At 38.3% G+C, this 19,037-nt stretch overlaps 1 long non-coding RNA gene across 1 annotated transcript in view; it reads left to right on the top strand.

Moving 5' to 3' along the window:
* Nucleotides 1–19,037, top strand: part of LOC148114642 (uncharacterized) — an 81,775-nt gene that overhangs the window by 56,673 nt on the left and 6,065 nt on the right. Inside the window, exon 2 of the long non-coding RNA XR_015733141.1 lies at nt 300–359. This is a non-coding gene — a long non-coding RNA (uncharacterized LOC148114642). The remainder of the gene's footprint in view (nt 1–299; nt 360–19,037) is intronic.

The following is a 19,037-nucleotide window of genomic DNA, read 5'->3' as shown; positions in this document are numbered from 1 at the left end:
TGCCTCATTTGAAAAATGTATTCGGCAGAGGTTGTTAAATCTAAATATACAGATCTTTCCTTACCCATTCTAAAAAATTTTAAGACAAAATTTATTTTTGAGGTGTTGGCCTTAAAGGTAGTTTGTGGAAAAAGAAGTCATGATGATCTGCTGGTTGGAAAAATACATTTCAAACTACTTAAACATCAACATTTCGTCTTATGTGTGGCTTTTGTTGAGTAAGTTGTCTGCATGACAGAGTAAGTGGTGGGATGTTATGGTAACTAGTAATGACCCTTGAATATTTTGGTTTACCACAGTACAGAATACCAAATGCAGGAACTTTTCCAGGAAAATGATACCCATCCTCAGGATTAACTGTAAGTATCTGATTTCAATAAGTTTTCTATTATTTCAGTTCCCAGTTTTGGAATTTTCTCCCTGGAAGGGGAAAAAAAAGGTTTTTTGACATTCTTTTTCAAGGGGGAAGGTATTTTGTATGTTACAGTATATTCTTTGTAATACAAGTAGTCCTCAACTTATGACCACAATTGAACCCAAAATTTATGTTAAGTGAAAAATTTGTTAAGTGAGTTTTGCCCCTTTTTTCCACTTTTCTTGCCTCGTTTTTTAAGTGAATCATTGCAGTTGTTAAATTAATAACACGGTTGTTCAGTGAATCTGATTTCTCCATTGACTTTACTTGTCAGAAGGCCACAAAAGGGGATCACATGACTCCTGAACACTGCAACGGTAATAAATATGAGTCAGTTGTCGAGCATCCGAATGTAAATCACGTGACCATGAGGATGCTGCAACTGTCATAAGAGTGAAAAATGGTCATAAGTCACTTTGTTCAGTGCTGTTGTACCTTCGAATGGTCACTAAATGAACTATTGTAAAACGAGGACTACCTGTATATTATGAAGTTATACAAATGAGATAGATTGGAGGGAAAACTTTCACTTGTTCTACTACATTTTTTTTAAAAAACCCTACCATATTTTTCAGAGTATAAGACGCACCTCTTTCCCCCCTAAAAGGGGGTGAAAATTTAGGTACGTCTTATACGCTGAATGTAGCCCACCCACTGGCCTCCACTCTTTGGCCTCTGCCTCGCAGCAGTTACCTCCTTGCAGCAAACAGCAAGAAGAAACAGCTCCTTTCAGCTTCAGCACAGCCTAATCAGCATAAGTTGATTGGCTCGGCCTCCCGACTCTCAGCTGATTTGCTCTCAGCTGTTTTGCGCAGGGCTCTGCTGCTTGTTGCAAAGAGGTAAATTGCTGGAGCAGATTTTTTTTTCACTTCTGCTAATCAAGCTATGCTGAAAATGAAAATGAAAGTAAAGCAGGCTGTTTGCTGTTTGCTACAAGGAGGCAAAATTGCTCAGAGGCAGAGGGAGATTTCTTTTTCTTCTTTTCCTCACCAAAAAAGGTAGGTGCGTCTTATACTCCAGTGCATCTTATACTCCAAAAAATACGGTAATATCTTTGGGGATTCTTGGAATAGTAAAACAACCCATCTTGTGCTGACTTCTTGCTCAGGAGCCCCCTCCCCCTCCCCCTCCCCCTCCCCCACCCCAGAATCCAGTTTGGGTTCCACTGCTAACATTTGTATTGTTCAGAAAAAGAACAAAATTCTATTTCCCTGGGTTTATTCCTTCCATAAGGAAAGGAAAATCTGTGTGTGAAATAACACATATTACCCTTCTCTTCAGATATAAATAATATACAGTTTAAACTATAGCCTTACCTCACCCGTCCATAGTGGGAACTTCAAGAAAATGTCAGCTGTAAATTTAGGTGTTCTGTTCTGGAAAATGAAATCTTAGTTTTCTCAAAATGACTCAAATTACAACTGGAATATATAAATCACTCATGCCATAAACAGAAGTGGTTTCAAGAGCCCATTATAATCAGCCGTAGTGACTTTTTCTCTGTGACTCTCATGAATATAAAACAAAATGATTGAATTAATTCTATTTCCTCCCATCTGGCATAGTAAAAAGAAAGCAGTATAAATCTGCAAACACTTAAAAGGTTTATTATCATTTGTTTTCTTTGGACTCCCATAATTATGGTAATGATTCACCTGCAACACCTACTCAATAAGGCTTTCGGAGTGGGGATGTGACTCATGAAATTAAAATGGCATATTATAGAATGTGTACTAGCAACCAATAACATTAAACCTCAGGAAAACTATAATTTCTCCTTCATGTTCATAAACATGCACAGTATTTTGAAAGAAGTGCTTTCTGTCTACTTTTAAGACAACAAAAGGAGACAAACACAAATAAGAAAGATAAAACTCCGCTCTTTTCCCATCCTGAACTCTGCCAAATATGTCTGTCTTGCTGAAGAGTTAAAATCTCACACAACTACTGCACGTCCGCGGGTCAGGAAGGCTGTCTGAAAACTGGAATTTTGGAATAGTGGCTAAATTAATCTGATGAACTGAGGAGTAATATAATTTCAGGTCACAGCTGAATTTAGGGCTGGTTATGCTGCATAGTTGATATTGTAATGCTATTGTGATGATCACTCCATACTAACATTTTGTGGCAGTAGCAGAGTAAAATGAAGTGGTCAACCATAAACAAACTCTCAGTGGCCTCACTGAGCAAAGCAGATGGGTGACATTACCTCAAAGCTGTATTGGTTGTTAGTAAACAAGCCATCTGCTAGCTCACTTTCCTTTTCTTGCACAGCAACCTTGCACCATCTGAGAAAAGACAACCTAGAGAAAATCCTATCCTTTCTGTGGAAGGGCACAGCAATTGGCACAACATCTTAAGGATTTAGAAACCAAAGCCTCTTTCTTGCTTTCAGTTCGTTGGCTGGACCAATGTAGCTTTTGACTAACTTATAATAGATTTATTGCTGTTTTTTTTGTCTGGTGTCCTAAGTGGAAAATATCCAAGAAGTACAAATCACCATCAGAGTGGGCACCAAATTATTTCCTTTTTGGAAAACTGCATTACCAAAACAGAAGCCTAGGGAGCTTCCATGGTTTTGCTTTGTTTTTCCTTTACAGACACCCTTTGGTGGAAAGAGGCTATTTCTGTAAAAAGTGTGTTAAATTGTATTCCACAAGTTTTCTAAAACAAATATGAGAATCGAATCAGGAAAAAGAAATATTCAGGTTCTTTAAAAAATACTTTTTGCAAAGCACTGTAAAATAACCCAATTGATAATGTTAATACAGGAACTTTATGGATGAAAAAGCAAAATATTGTATTTTCAAGCAATTACAGTCCAAGCAGGAACAAAATTGATCCAATATTTTCTTAACTATATGCAGACACTGCCACCAATTAAGTTCCATTTGTTGCCTTGTTAAATATAGTCAGACAGATAAAACTTTGCAACAAATTAAAATATGAGGAAAAAACTGACTGGCGCTCATAATTCACAGTAAAACTGTCATTAAAAGGCCTTGTACGTATGAAGTTTTAATATGTGATTATTAATTATGCATAATCTGCAAACAAAACTGCCAGACTGTTAATCTGTACCAGTTTCTGCTTTAATAACATGAAACTATAATTCTATTTGGGACATCAGATCAACATAGCTGATAAAGCTTTATACGTACCTAGTGAAGAAAATTAATCAATTATTTAAAGTTTAATCTTCCTTAATCTTTTAGAGAACATTAAAAGCTCCACATTATTCTCTATATAAAGAATTAGAGTACAGGTAGTACTTAACCATGCTCATCTGATCAAAATTCAGATGCTTGGCAACTGGCATGTATTTATGACAGTTGCAGTGTCCCAAGATCATGTGATCACCTTTTGCAACCTTCTGACAAGCAAAGTCAACAGGGAAGCCAGATTCACTTAACAACCAGGTTACTAACTTAACAACTGCAATGAGTCACTTAACAACTGTGGCAAAAAAGGTTATAAAATGGGACAAAACCCACTTAACAACTATCTTGCTTAGCAACATAAATGTTGAGCTCAATTGGGATTATAAATTGAGGACTATCTATGTGTTATGCCTTTTTACCCCTGTCATTAGCTAAGAAAGAATTATTGTGTCATCTAACAGTCCTTGCAAGATTGTGTGCCCAGTGTACAATTTTAGGTGAAGTTTCATTTTTGGTTAAACATTCAACCATCAAGTTAATATAAAATTTATATAGAGGTAGACTAAGGATATATTGTTGTTTAACCCATTTTATGTAGGGCATGTTTAATGACAAATGACTTGTGTGTAAACAAGAGTGAATAAGTGGCAATCAATTGTTAGGTTTATTCCACATTTTGTATCTGATGAAACAAACAAACAAAAACAAACAAACAAACAGCCAAAACAGCATATAGACCTGAGTTTAGCTTTTTGAACTACCATATTTTCCAGCATATAAGACAAGTTTTTAACACATGAAAATCTTCTCAAAAGTCGGGTGTCATTTTATACGCTGGGTGTCGTTCTCCTGTAATCAGGCAGACCAGCCCGAAAGGCTCTGACAAGCCTTAAATGGCTCTGACGATCCAAGCTCTGACGATCTGCTAATCAGGCAACTCAGCTGGGATCACCAGAGCCATGGAGAAGGAAAAAACTTTTCTCCTTTCACATGGCTCTGGCGATCCAAACTCTGACGATCTGCTAATCAGGCAACTCAGCTGGGATTGCCAGAGCCATGGAGAAGGAAAAAAGTTTTCCCCCCTCCAGCTTGTTTACCTTTGCTGCTAGTCGCAATGCTTGCCTTGCTTCGCTTGCCTGAATCCATTCCATCAGCAAGCAACTCCCTGCCTGCAATCAAGCAGGCAGGGAGTTGTGGACTTCAACTCCCAGAATTCCTCAGCCAGCAAAACAAAGCTGGCTGAGGAATTCTGGGAGTTGAAGTCGACAAGTCTTAAAGTTGCCAAGGTTGGAGACGCCTGTTCTATTGGGTAAGTTTTTTTCTCCTTTGGGATATTTAAAAAAAATAGTTAATTGGGGTTTTTTTTAGTTGTTCTTTTTTAGACCTAGCCATTTAAAGTTTAGGAAGTTTTAAATTTAGCTTTCATATAAAAATAAAAATAAAATAAAATAATATTTGTGCAGCTTTCTGAGATTTAGTGTGTTTTGATAGTGTTTCACTCTAACTACACAAACACACAAAATCTCACAAAGCTGTATGTGGAATTTTGTGTGTATAAAGTGTGAAAGTTGGGTTTTTGGGCTTTTTGTGGCTGTGTGAGGTTCCTGCTTGTTTCAGGGGCCATTTTGGGTCTAGCACAGCTGCTTTTACATTGTGGGTGAGCCAGTTGTGTTGTGTTGTGGTGTGTGTGTGTAAAGTGTAAAAGTTGTTTTTTGGGGCTTTTTGTGGCTGTGTGAGGTTCCTGCTTGTTGCAGGGGCCATTTTGGGTCTAGCACAGCTGCTTTTACATTGTGGGTGAGCCAGTTGATGTTTTTTAATTTTTATTTGGTGTGCGTTGGAAGAGGGGTAGTCTTATACGGCGAGTATAGCCCAAACCCTATATTTTAACAGGAAAATTCGGGGCTCATCTTATACGCCCAGTCGTCTTATACGCTGGAAAATATGGTATTTCTTCATCATCAGTTAATTATACTGGGAGCTGGTTAATTATACTAAATTGAGTTAATTATACTCAATTATACTTGTTCCTCTGTCAGTATATTTACTAAGTCCACCAGTCTCACTGCTTTAAATAGAGATGTCCACTAAAGTTATTATTGATTGTATTTAGTAGCCTAATTGAGTGTACATCATAGGGTGATCTGAGTTACCCTTATTAAAAATAAAAATTATTATTAGTACTCAGGATTTTAAAACTCAAGATAAACTTGTGCACATAAAGCCAGAATTGTAGCCCACCTCACAATATAGCTTTTTTTTTTTTAACCCACAAGAGGGTTAGTTGCTGTTCTGGATATCTTAATAAGTTTCATCAGGCTGACCAGTTAAACCTCCCCTGAAACCGGTTGGAGCCGCAGACTCTTTATTACGCAAGCAAAGTTTTTCCTACGCACATAAAATTTATATGTACCTCTCTCACATTACTGCTGGCACATGGCTTTCTAGACATGGTTTAGTCTCTAAAAGGGAAAGAAGAAGATGGAATCATTTGGCAGCTGAAACTAATTGCTTCCTTGCTTTATTAAATCCATTTTTCTATTTTGTTGCTATCAGTTGTTCATACAGTACTGCTTTTTATTTTGTATGGCATTTTGATGGGGGAAGATTTAATGCCTTCCTGGTGAAATCAGGGTTTTGAATCATAAAAGGGAGAGCAACTTGCAGTATATTTATTTAAAGATTTCTTGTCATTACTCAGAGTAACCTAGTCTGCATGGTTTGCAATAATGGATGTTCTGAAACTGTAAAATACAGTTGGAATTCCCAGTCTCTCCAAGAGAAAATGGATTTTTTTTCCCTTGACCACTTTACAGAGGAGGATCAAATATCTGTTCTTAGAGTGAACTGGAATAGATTTTTCACAAATAGCTTCCAAGACAAAAGAAAAAAAAAAGATTTAAAACTATCAGAAGATTAATATTACTATCAGAACCACAATCAATCTTAGAGCTGCCAAAGAACTATAGCAAGCTAGAAAGGTTTGCTCAGTGTCGATGGCACCCAGAGTAGCTTTCAAACAGTTTGCAAATTCTCCAAGGCAGCTCTTCCTGATTGCCCTATTTAAAGCATTTAAATCGAAATTTCTCTAAGACTGCTAAAATATTACATACATATGCATAGCTTGGTGTGCTACAATAGAGAGTGGCTCTCTTTTCTCAGGTTGCTGTTAGAAAATAAGGGGAAAGGACATATTATTACCCTGTTTCCCCTAAATAAGACATCCTCTGATAATAAACCCAACTGGGATAAGCTTCCCCTGAAAATAAGCCGTCCCCGAAAATATTTAAACATATGAGCAGCCAGTCCCTGCCATTTCATCTGGTTTCCTCCATGCACCCCAAAATAATAAGACCTCCCCAAAAATAAGGCCAAGCGCTTATTTCGGGGTTCAAAAAAATATAACACAGGCTCTTATTTTCGAGGAAACACGGTATGTCTTATTATGGTATTAAATTTATCTCCTACAATCCTATGGGTTTAAAATATAAACAGTATGTTATTTCTTTCGCTGCAATAATAGTTTCTTCTTGGGTGAAACTATATTGGAATCTCTTAATGCTAAATAGAGCAAGCAGGCTGATTTCATTCCATTTTGAAGATCAAAACAGAAGCTAGTCTTAAGAATGATTTTCCTTGTTTTCTAATTTGTTTATTGTTGTTTCCAATAATTTAGAACAAAATATAATTGTTGTTATTCTTTGTTAGCTTTCTGCCTTCAAAAGCAAAATCAATCTCTTCTCCTAGACAGGAACAATGTTTGTCTGTTTTTGTCTTGGTGAAGGTTACACAGTGGAAGCTTATAGATACTGTCAAATGTTTATTGACTAGGTCAGTTGTTTATCCTGTTTGTGAGACACTATTTGGAAGTAAGCTTTTAGAGAGACAGATTCTGAACTACTTTAGTTCCTTCAGCTTCCCCGATCTTGTACCATGTTCTGGACAAGATCTGAATATGTAGCTTCAATTACTGACAGTGAAGATGAGTAAGGGCCATGCACAGGGCCTGGATAAGAGGCCCTTTAGGTCAGATGGTACTCAATATACAGCAGTTCTGAGGAACAGCTAAGGATCTTTCAGAGTACTAATAGTGCTTATGACATAGTTAGATTAAAGCCTTCAGGACATCTAGTGGCTGATTTCGCCATACAGGCAAAGAAAATCTGAAGATGCAAAGGCAGAATTACAGTAGGAACATGGAACATAGGAGGCATGAGCATGGGAAAACTCAGCACAGTGAAAAATGAAATGAAACATCTGTAAATTAACATTTTAGGCATCAGTGAATTGAAATGGACTGATATTAAACAAGTTAAGTCAGAATATACCCTCTTCTGAAAACAAAAGAAGGAAGGAACAATGTTGCTTTTGTAGTTACAATGGGTATAGGAAGAACAGTATCTGACTACAATGCAATCAATGACCAAACTACATAATTGGACTTTGTGGACATCCTTTAATATAATGATCATTCAAGTTTATTGTCCAACCATTGATGCAGAAGAAAAAATTAATGAGTTTTATCATCAAGTTCAATTTGAAATCGACAAAACATGCAAATAAGATGTGTTGCTTGTTATTAGAGGCTGGAGTGCCAACATTAGAAATATTAAAAAAGGAAGATGTAATTGGATTGCATGGCTTAGGACACCAAAATGAAGCAAGAGAATTACTTAACCATTTCTGCATTTAAGCAAATTCTACATTAAGCTAAAGAAGAAGAAAGGCAAACAGTTTCCATGATGTAATCTTGAAGATATACATATTTTCAAAGAGAACATCAGGAATTGCTTTAAAGCCCTGAGCCTTATTGATAGAGAACCAGAGCAACTGTGTAATGAACTTAAAGAAGTCATTAAGGATGAAAAGAGAGTACCAAAGATGAAGAAATGGTAGAAAGAAACCAGTTATTGGAGCAAACTGTGGAAATTGCCAGGAAGGGAAACCAAAGACAAAAAGAGACAGGAAGGAATTCAATAAGAATTTCAGACAGAATAGAAGAGAGAGGTAAAAAAGATCGTGCTAATGACATCAGATAGAACAACCAACCTTAGAATTGGCAATGATGGTATGAAAGTGGGGAAAGCTTCTGTTTTTTAGGAGCAACCATCAACAGTAAATAAGCAGTCAAGAAATATGCCACAGACTAACACCTTGTAGAGTAGGCATGAGGGCTTGGAAAAGATGTTCAAAAACTGTGATGTGTCTATATCTACAAAGATCAGAATAGTGCAATCAACGGTACTCTCTGTGATAATTTATAGAAGCAAAAGTAACTTTGAAGGAGGAAAGTAGGAAGTGTATTGAAGCTTTGGAACTTTGATATTGGAGAAAGTTCCTGAAAATGTCATGAGCTGCCAAGAAGACAAAGAATTATTGAACAAATCAGCTCAGAGTTATCTTTCAAGGAACAAATAACCAATCTATCAAATTATCCTACTTTGGGCACATTATGTGAAGAGCTAATTTTCTGGAGAAGGCACTAATGCTAAAAATAGTGGAAGAAATTTTGGAAGACCTGAAGGACCTAGTTAGGGTCACATTATCTTCTATCAATCTAGCCAGTGGTGGGATTTAAATAATTTAACAACCGGTTCTCTGCCCTAATGACCAGCTGGGTAGGCGAGCCTCGGTGGTCATGTGACCATGTGGGCGTGGCCAACTCAATGTCGCTCATGTCGATGGGTGCTTCACCTTAGCTGTTACAATGTAATAACAGTTAACCAGGGAGGCAGTTTCTGTAAGCAGGGCAATAAAGATTAGGCTAGAAACAACACCAGAATGTTTCCTTCCTGCCTTCCTTACAGGATTAGCCCTGTAAAGTGGAAGAAAACAAAATGAGATTTCTTCCAACAACCGGTTCTCCGAGCTGCTTAGAAAGTTAACAACCAGTTCTCCCAAATGGGTGCAAAATGGCTGAATTCCACCACTGAATCTATCTATGTAGTCACTAAAGGCTGAGACTGACTTGATGGCATGTAATCAATCAATTGACAGCTCAATCAATGTTTTGACAGATAACTGCTTAGTTTTAAAGTTCAAGGACAGTCAATAATAAGTTTAGGTTTATGAGTAAAAATGAATAAAATGAAGTTTTCCGATAATTTTTTTGTGCCTCACACCAACTCAATCCAATCATTTCACATTAGAGAGGCTTTCCTTCTGTTATTTTATGCCAAGATTGATCTATATTTTAATATGTGTATATTGACATCTTCCTCACTGATAAATATATGTATAGATTTTTCAATTTAGATTCTATCCTCAAAGACTAAGATGAGGATTGTTAACACTTTTGAAATTTTGGGAATTATAAGAACCTTTCTCAAATAAAAAATTCTAGAAACCTGTTATTTTCTGTGACATAAGTTTTTTTTTACCTATTTTTTTCCTTCAATGATATAATATATATTTAAAATTCTAGAAGTTTCCTCAGCATTATTAAGACTAATGTCTTGGATTTAGATAATTCAGTTTATGCTGCTTGTTTTCAACAGCTCAACCAGGGCAAAGTAAAAAAATAATATCTTTATCTTCATCTACAATACCTAAGCAACGAAATTAAGTGACAAGATTTGTAATCCCTAGACCCAAAGGAAAATAAATTTTGCCTTAACTTGCTTTTTATGATATTTAGTTTTTTATTTGCAGGACATCCTTTAAAAAGTGGGAAAATTCTCTGGTCCTGGGAGATTTATGAGCTGCAGAAGTTTTTTCCCTTCTTAATGTAGTTATAGAATTTCCACCAAATGGGTGCTTATATACTGATTAAACTCATCTGGGCTGTTATCTTTATGAGGATGTTAGGGATATGGCAGAAAATCAAGCCAGAAACAAATAGTCAAAAAGGCCTAAATAAATTTAGAGAAAGTTTGTCTTTTAATACAATTACAAAACAATAGTATTTAATTCAATGTTCAGTAGTATTTAATTCAGTTATCTAGCAGCTCTATTGTGCTACATAATTATATATGTGAAGGACGTAGTGGCTCAGTGGCTAAGACGTTGAGCTTGTCGATCGAACGGTCAGCAGTTAAGTGGTTCGAATCCCTAGTGTCGCGTAACGGGGTGAGCTCCCGTTACTTGTCCCAGCTTTTGTCAACCTAGCAGTTCGGAAGCACATGAAAAATGCAAGTACAAAAATAGGGACTACCTTTGGTGGGAAGGTAACAGCATTCTGTGCACCTTTGGCATTTAGTCATGCAGGCCACATGACCACGGAGACATCTTTGGACAGTGTTGGCTCTTTGGCTTTGAAACGGAGATGAGCATCGCCCCTTAGAGTCGGAAACAACTAGCACATAAGTATGAGGGGAACCTTTACCTTTACCTTTAATTATATATGTAGAATTCCAGTAATTCTAATTGCATGATATAAAGCCACATTATTTGGGTAACCATCTTTCTGCAAGATTACCTGTCCAAGCCACCAAGTCAGACAGAGTGGACTTATTCCAGGTCTTGTCTACTATCAGTACATATTGTCATCTAGCATTACCTAGGAAGTTAATCTTTTCCATAGCTGTGTCTACCAAGGGAAGAATCTTTACCCTGAGTTACAGATGCACTTTACGTTCCCTGTCTCACAGAAGACTGTTGAGACTGACTCTTCCTTCAAGAGCCAAGATGGGAGAGGGGCCAGCATTCTGAGTGTGAAAATGTTTTTTTGAGGGGATGCTGTTATAGCACTGTGCTGGGATCTTGTGCTTTTATTATTTCTGGGTTTGTTAGCTGCCTGGGATTGTTTTGTACAATACAGATAGTCATATACATTTTTCAAATAAATAAAACAAAGTTCTGTAGTCATACATGGTAAGAGTTTAAGGAAGCTTTCTATCTTATCCCAAGTTTACAAAAATATAATGCAGAAGTAAGTTTCACTGAAATCAAGGTCTTGAACTAGTAAATATCCCGACTATCTTTCAGTATATTATATATGCCTCTTAGTTAGAGAGTGGCTGGCAAAAATGCATCCACTTCCAAGAGAAATTTAAAGTTGAATTCAGTCAGAATGGATTATTTAAGTATTATGTGAAGTAAAGCAGAAAAGAAGGAATGGTTGATAAATGAATGTAGATGAAAGCCTGAAAGAAAAACCTTGAGATGGATTGGTTATATAGAGAGAAAAATTAAATTAAAACTTAATTGCAAAAGGAACATATAAAGTCAGAAAGAATGTCTTGAGAAGAAAATAAAAATGAGAATTTTGGGGTAGAATTGATTTGAGTAGATTCTGAAAAAGAGACATGTAAGACATTTAAAGAGCAAAAGACAGTGTATGATTTTATATAGAGATATGGTAGAATCAGGGGTGTTTATAAGGAGAGAAAAGTACAGAAAGATACAATAAGTTGAGTTGGTGTAAACCAGATTTAGTTATATTTTCTTTTAACTTACTTCATATTTATTCTTTTGTGAATTACTCTTTTTCCTGCACTTTGCTTGACCTAGTTTATCCTGAAACAGACTAGTATGAAAGGCATGTGTTTCCTGCAGCTTTTTATATGAAAAAAGAATATAAAATATAGTCTCTGACAGTTATTGTTAATCATTTCCATTTACACTATTACAGTTATTTTGACCAAACAGGAAATTACATTTTTAATAGCTCTATGCATTTTGCAAATTAAATTTGGTTCATTTGCCAAACCTCTTTGAAGATGAAGACTACTGAATGATGAAAAATATATTTGTCATGGAGATTAGAATCATTGTAAAAAAAATACTATGTTTATAAATAAATACTAGAAATAAATATTTAGATTTCAGGAAAATCTTAGATTTCTTGTATTTAAACTGCTTGCCAGATACATTTTACATGTCTTTAAAAAAAATTCACATACTACTTAGCTGAAAATGTATAGTATTCTGTCCAAACAATTTCTGATATATACATTTCTAAAACATAGATTTTAAGGATATTACAGCAGAATTTGTAGAATTGGGGATTTTAATATTGATTTAGGCCATTTATATTTACAAACAGTACAAAAATATCATAAACATATTGCTCCTGTTTACATTTCATGAGCTTTGAATTTCACTGTTTATATTTTTTTGTTTAGATATGCACAGATATATGCATATATATACAATATGCCAATTGAAGATGAAACTTCATTCTATGTTCAGGCTGCCAACCCTTCCCCAGAACACAGAACAATTACCAGTATATGTTTTTTAAACCAATTAAATAGCCCATTGCCATGTTAGTAGATGAAGCAGTTCATTTAGCTTCATTTCTATCAGAGAAAATATTTTATATGGAAATATATCATGAATAACTTTGTATACCTGGGATATATCTTAATTTTTCATGTCCCTGAAACAATGTATTTTCTACTTTGTAAATTTTGTTAAGATAATATGCTTTTAGCTGGTGCTGCTTAAGTATTATATTTAGAGGGCGCAGTACGCAATCTTTTTCAGGGAATATTGCCAAAATGAAAGCTTTGCATAATAGAATAAGTAATAGTTTCTGTACAAGAGGGCCACATTCAGACTATAAAATATGTCTGCAAAGCAAAATACAACACATTTACTGATGAATAATTTAAACCATACATCCATGCAAATTTGATAGCTCATTACAGTGCCGAAACTCTTTATTTTCTTTTTCGTGAATTGTCTGGTTTTTCAGACAGAAGTTGTGCTATGCATCAGAGAATATGAATATAATAGGAACAGAATGATCAGAAACAAGGAAGTTGAGGGGGAAAAAATCTAGATAATCAAGCTGCTTTTTCTAACTGCAAAACGTCTTAGAATAAGCCATTCTATCTGGTGTCACAAATAGGAATATAAAATATAAAATACTTATAGCATGTCTGCCAACCTTGACTTAGTTTTTACTTTATTTGTAAAATTACACAAATTATAAAAAAAAAGCAACAACAGAAATGATACAGACATGTTAATTTAGGGGGTTGGTTCTCTCCCCCCTACTCTTTAACATCTATATGAAGCCACTGGGTGAGATCATTCGTGGCTTTGGGGTGAGATATCATCAATATGCTGATGATACCCAATTATACATCTCCACCCCAGACCACCCCAGAGATGCCCTTTCCGTGATGTCCCATTGCCTGGAGGCAGTACGGGCCTGGATGGGCAGAAACAGACTCAAACTCAATCCCTCCAAGACTGAGTGGCTGTGGATGCTGGCATCTCAGGTTTCAGAGGCCTCATCACTTTTGATAGATGGGAAAAAACTTGCCCCCGTTGATAGGGCTTGCAACTTGGGTGTCCTCCTGGATGCTCAGCTGTCCCTAGAAGACCATCTAACAGCCATGACCAGGGGGGCCTTTGCACAGGTTCGCCTGGTGCACCAGTTGCGCTCTTTCCTGGACCAAGATGACCTTCGCACAGTCACTCATGCCCTGGTTACTTCCCGCTTGGATTACTGCAATTCTCTCTACATGGGCCTGCCCCTGAGATGCACCCGGAGACTCCAGCTGATCCAGAATGCAGCCGCACGGGTTGTTACGGGAGCCCCTCGTTACTCCCATATAACACCCCTCCTGCGTGAGTTGCACTGGTTACCAGTGGTTCTCCGGGTCCGCTTCAAGGTGCTAGTTCTCACCTATACCCAATCTACATGACTTAGGTCCAGGATATTTGCAGGACCTTCTCCTGCCTGCCTCTCACCGTCCTGTTCACTCACAAAGGGCCGCTCTCCTAAGGGCTCCGACGGCAAGCCAATGTCGTCTTGCTGTGTCCAGGGGTAGGGCATTCTCTGTGGGTGCTCCCACCCTCTGGAATGAATTACCTACCGAGCTCCGGACGGCTCCTGATCTCCGTTCCTTCCATCGGGACCTGAAGACTTGGCTGTTCAAACAAATAGGTTGACTCTGATTCCGGGTTTTATTATTTACTATTAATTAGTTATTTGGTTTAAAATGGGATTTTATTGTACTTGTTTCTTAACTTGTGTTCGCCGCCCTGAGTCCTTCGGGCAAACGGCGGCATATAAATACATGTAATAAATAAATAAATAAATAAACTTCATTGATTTCTTGTTTTCATCTTAGAATGGATTGCATATGAGCAAGTACAGTAATAATATATAAAATACATTGCTAACATATAAAGTTCATTATTAACACAAAATCCCCTGAGGGATAATGGGTTTGCTTAATGATCGCTGTATTAAATTAATGGCTGCTACATTCATGTAATGTCCACGGCCAAAAAGTCGTAAACTTGGGTATGGTCACGTGGTCACTTGTATAACGATTGCCACAACTTTTGATCAGAATTCTAGACTCAATTCTGGTTGTAAGTCAAGGACTTCCTGTAATTCAAAGAAATAAAACTAATCACTACAAATATAATCAAAATATTAACAGATGCTTTAAAAATGGAAGAAAGCAATTAGTATGATATGGTGCAGTAAGAAGAAAATGCATGTGGTCATAACAGAGCATTCTACTCTGCTTAGTTCTTAGAGTCTTGAGAGTACCCATGATATTGAAAACGTTATTAAAAGCAATGACTGGAGAGATAAGAGGTTCTACTTAAGCAAGAGAAATTAAGAAACTGTGGAAAAAGGAAGTGAACTCTATAAAATCTTGTGGGGAATTACTGAGTTAAGTGGTTGCTGCTTCCAAATTTGAGTTAAATTATTAGAATGTCAACTACGGCAAAGTCCTGCTTCTTGAAATTAACTAGAGGTTGTATAGAGCTCATAGATACATTAAAAGCTTCTAGTTTTGGAATAATTTGACATGAAGATAAAATAGAAGAACTAACAGCCCATAAACATAGAAAGATGGCTCAGATTTTTTCATAAATTGCTATTCAATCCAAAATCTAAAATGACCTCATCTCATATGATGGAAAAATATACACATTACTAAAGAGGATATAACAAGGAAAAATCTATCTTTTTTATTTATATTAAGAACAATTTTATTTTAGTTAAATATATAATAACTTTGTAGTATTTGAGTACTTGGATCTTGATCGAGTTATCCACTTAGGCAAGTTTTGCAAACCCGCAGCAACTGGCATAATTTATTACAAGAACATTCGGAAGTCACTTTTAACATAAGAACCAAACTTGCTTGCTTTAACGCAAGAATGCCCCCACTTACTTAAAGGCATTGGATCTGATCCAAACTTAATGGGTTATGATTTTCTGAAGCTTTTTAACCTGAATTGTGATTGATTGATTGATTGATTGATTGATTGAATGCTAGCAAATCAGTATCGACTCTTAGCAGTTGCATTTTTCTGCATTAGGGGTCCCTGGGGCATGGCACACTATCGGGCTGTGCCCTATTCAGAACCCAGCCATATGAGAGGCACACGTATGCAGCTTGACTCATACAAGTGGCATGTGCGTGTGCACCAGCCCACAGCTTGTACAAGTCAAACTGTGAACTAGCCCACCACCCACACGATCAGGTTCCCCTCACTCCTCAGCCAGGTTGGCAAGCTGCAAAGGTTGAAGACTGCTGTTCTACATAATGAACTGTCTCTAACCTGGTCTTTCAAGTCTTTTAATAGTGCACCATTGGCATTGTAACTGAATTTGTCCATCTTGCTCCTGGTTATCCTATAGCTGGTAGCATACCAATTTGAGGTTAGAATCTCCTTCTGAGTTGAGAGATGTTTCCTTGTTTTTCCATGTCTGTTCACGTCTTCAATGTCTTTACAGAGGTCATTATAATACTGCTTTATGTCTCTTCCAAGAGGCAAGTTCCTGCAATTCCAAGTTCCTGCAATTTTTATCTTTTTTTGGCTTTGACTTCTATTCTCTCCATGGCAGTTTCCACAATTTGCTCTTATGTCCAATTTGACTTTGTCTGTTTCTTCATCTTTGGGAGTCTCTTTTCACATTCATACTTTTCCTATGTATAGATATTTTATATGTGCAAAAATGTTTGTAAAGATATAAATTTTAACTGCATTATATTGTTATATTTTATTTCTATTTCTATTTGCTCGCTTGATATACTACTCATATGTGGGATGACGCCCTTATTGCATCATCAGATAATCGCCCAGCCGCCCTGTTTAGGGTGACCCACTCCCTCCTCCATCAGGGAGCGCGGGATGATCCCTTGCAGAGTCGAGCTGAGGATTTTGTGCAGTATCTGCATGACAAGATCGCTCTGATTCGGGAAGGCCTGGCCTCTGACTGGGTAAGTCCAGACGGGATGACTGAGGCAGGTCTTGAGAGTGTTATCTGGGAGGAGTTCGATCCTGTGGCTCCTGAGGACGTGGACAGGATTCTGGGACGGCTGAACACGACCACATGTTTATTGGACCCGTGTCCCTCCTGATTGGTGCTGGCTTCCCGGGAGGTTACATGAGGCTGGCTCCAGAGGATTATTAACGCTTCCTTGAGCGAGGGTGTCCTGCCGGCTGCCTTGAAAGAGGCGGTGAGAGGGCCCCTCCTGAAGAAGCCCTCTCTGGATCCGGCTGTTTTGGCTAACTATCGTCCAGTCTCCAACCTTTGTTTTATTGCGAAGGTTGTTGAGAGTGTGGTGGTGTGGCAGCTTCCACAGTACCTGGATGAAGCTGTCTATCTAAATCCGCTCCAGTCTGGTTTCAGGCCTGGGCACAGCACGGAAACGGCATTGGTCACGTTGGTGGATGATCTCTGGAGGGCTCGGGATAGGGGTTGCTCCTCTATCCTGGTCCTGTTAGATCTCTCAGCGGCTTTTGATACCATCGACCATGGTATCATGTTGCGCTAGTTGGAGGGGTTGGGAGTGGGGGGCACCGTTTTGCGGTGGTTCTTCTCCTACCTCTCTGACCAGTCGCAATCTGTGTTGGCAGGGGGGCAGCGGTCGACCCTGAGGTGCCTTGTCTGTGGGGTGCCGCAAGGGTCGTTCCTCTCGCCCCTTCTGTTCAACATTTATGTGAAGCCTCTGGGTGAGATCATCTGTGGCTATGGGGTGGAGTTCCATCAGTACGCTGATGATACTCAGCTGTACATCTCCACCCCAGGCCACCCCAACGATGCCCTTGAAGTGATGTCCCGGTGCCTGGAGGCCGTGCGGGCCTGGATGGGGAGAAACAGGATCCGACTCAACCCTTCCAAGACCGAATGGCTGTGGATTCCGGCGTCCCAATATAGCCAGCTGGTGCCATCGCTGGTTATTGGGGGCGAATCATTGGCCCCCACGGAAAGGGTTCGCAACTTGAGCGTCCTCCTGGATACACGGCTGTCTTTAGAAGAGCATATGACGGCCGTGGCCAGGGGGGCTTTTATCAGGTCCGCCTGATATGCCAGTTGCATCCCTTTCTAGATTGGGACTCCCTATGCACGGTCACTCAAGCACTCGTCACTTCCCATCTGGACTACTGCAATGGTCTCTACATGGGGCTCCCCTTGGGGTGCACCCGGAGGCTCCAGTTGGTCCAGAATGCAGCCGCGCAGGGGATTATGGGAGCGACGGGGCGCTCCCATGTGACACCTCTCCTGCGCAAGCTGCACTAGCTTCCTGTGGTCTTCAGGGTGCGCTTCAAGGTGTTTGTGACCACCTTTAAAGCGCTCCATGGCTTAGGGCCGGGGTATTTACAAGACCGCCTTCTGCCGCCAATAGCCTCCCACCGGCCAGTACGCTCCCACAGAGAGGGACTCCTCAGGGTGCCGTCGGCCAGACAATGTCGGCTGGCGACCCCCAGGGGGAGAGCCTTCTCTGTGGCGGCACCTGCCCTCTGGAACGACCTGCCCCCAGAGATACGCATGATACCAGACCTCTGGACTTTTCGTTGGGCCCTAAAAACACATCTTTTTCACCTAGCCGGGCTGGCTTGATCCCATCCCTTCAATTTTTAATTTGAAATTGGTTTTAACCCGGGTTGCTTTAATTGGATAGCCAAATTATTTAATGTTTTTAAATTGCTTTTAAATTTTATATGTTATGTTTTACCATGGCTGTTCACTGCCCTGAGTCCTGTTGGAGAAGGGCGGTATACAAATTAAATAAAATAAATAAAATAAATAAATATATATATATTCATTATTCACACACACATAAACAGTATACAGCATTAATATTGGTGGATGCACAGAAGGCGTTCGACAATCTAAATTGGCAGTTCCTAATCACTCAATTGACTATTATGAAATTCGGTGAGAAATATATAGAAATGATTAAATAGCAAGAATTATGGTAAATGGAGACCTAACAGAAAAAGTCAGTATAAATAAAGACGTCAGGCAAGGATGTCCACTATCTCCCCTCCTATTTATTTTTTTCATTAGAAGTCTTATTGATTCAGGTAAGTGAGAATAAGGAAATAAAAGGGTTAAAAATTAGAAACGAGGAGTATAAAACACAGGCCTTTGCTGACAATATGGCTTTTATAATAGAGCATCCTCTGGAAACGGGAGAATTGCTATTACAGGAAATAGAAATGGTATAGTTGCTAGCTTAAAAATAAATAAAAATAAAATGAAGATAATTACCAAAAATCTTACGCAGGGTCAAAACAAGAAATTAGAG

This window comes from Pantherophis guttatus, chromosome 3 (assembly GCF_059756535.1).
Source record: "Pantherophis guttatus breed Tessera chromosome 3, ASM5975653v1, whole genome shotgun sequence".
NCBI lineage: Eukaryota > Metazoa > Chordata > Lepidosauria > Squamata > Colubridae > Pantherophis > Pantherophis guttatus.
This window is presented reverse-complemented; position numbering and strand designations above follow the sequence as displayed.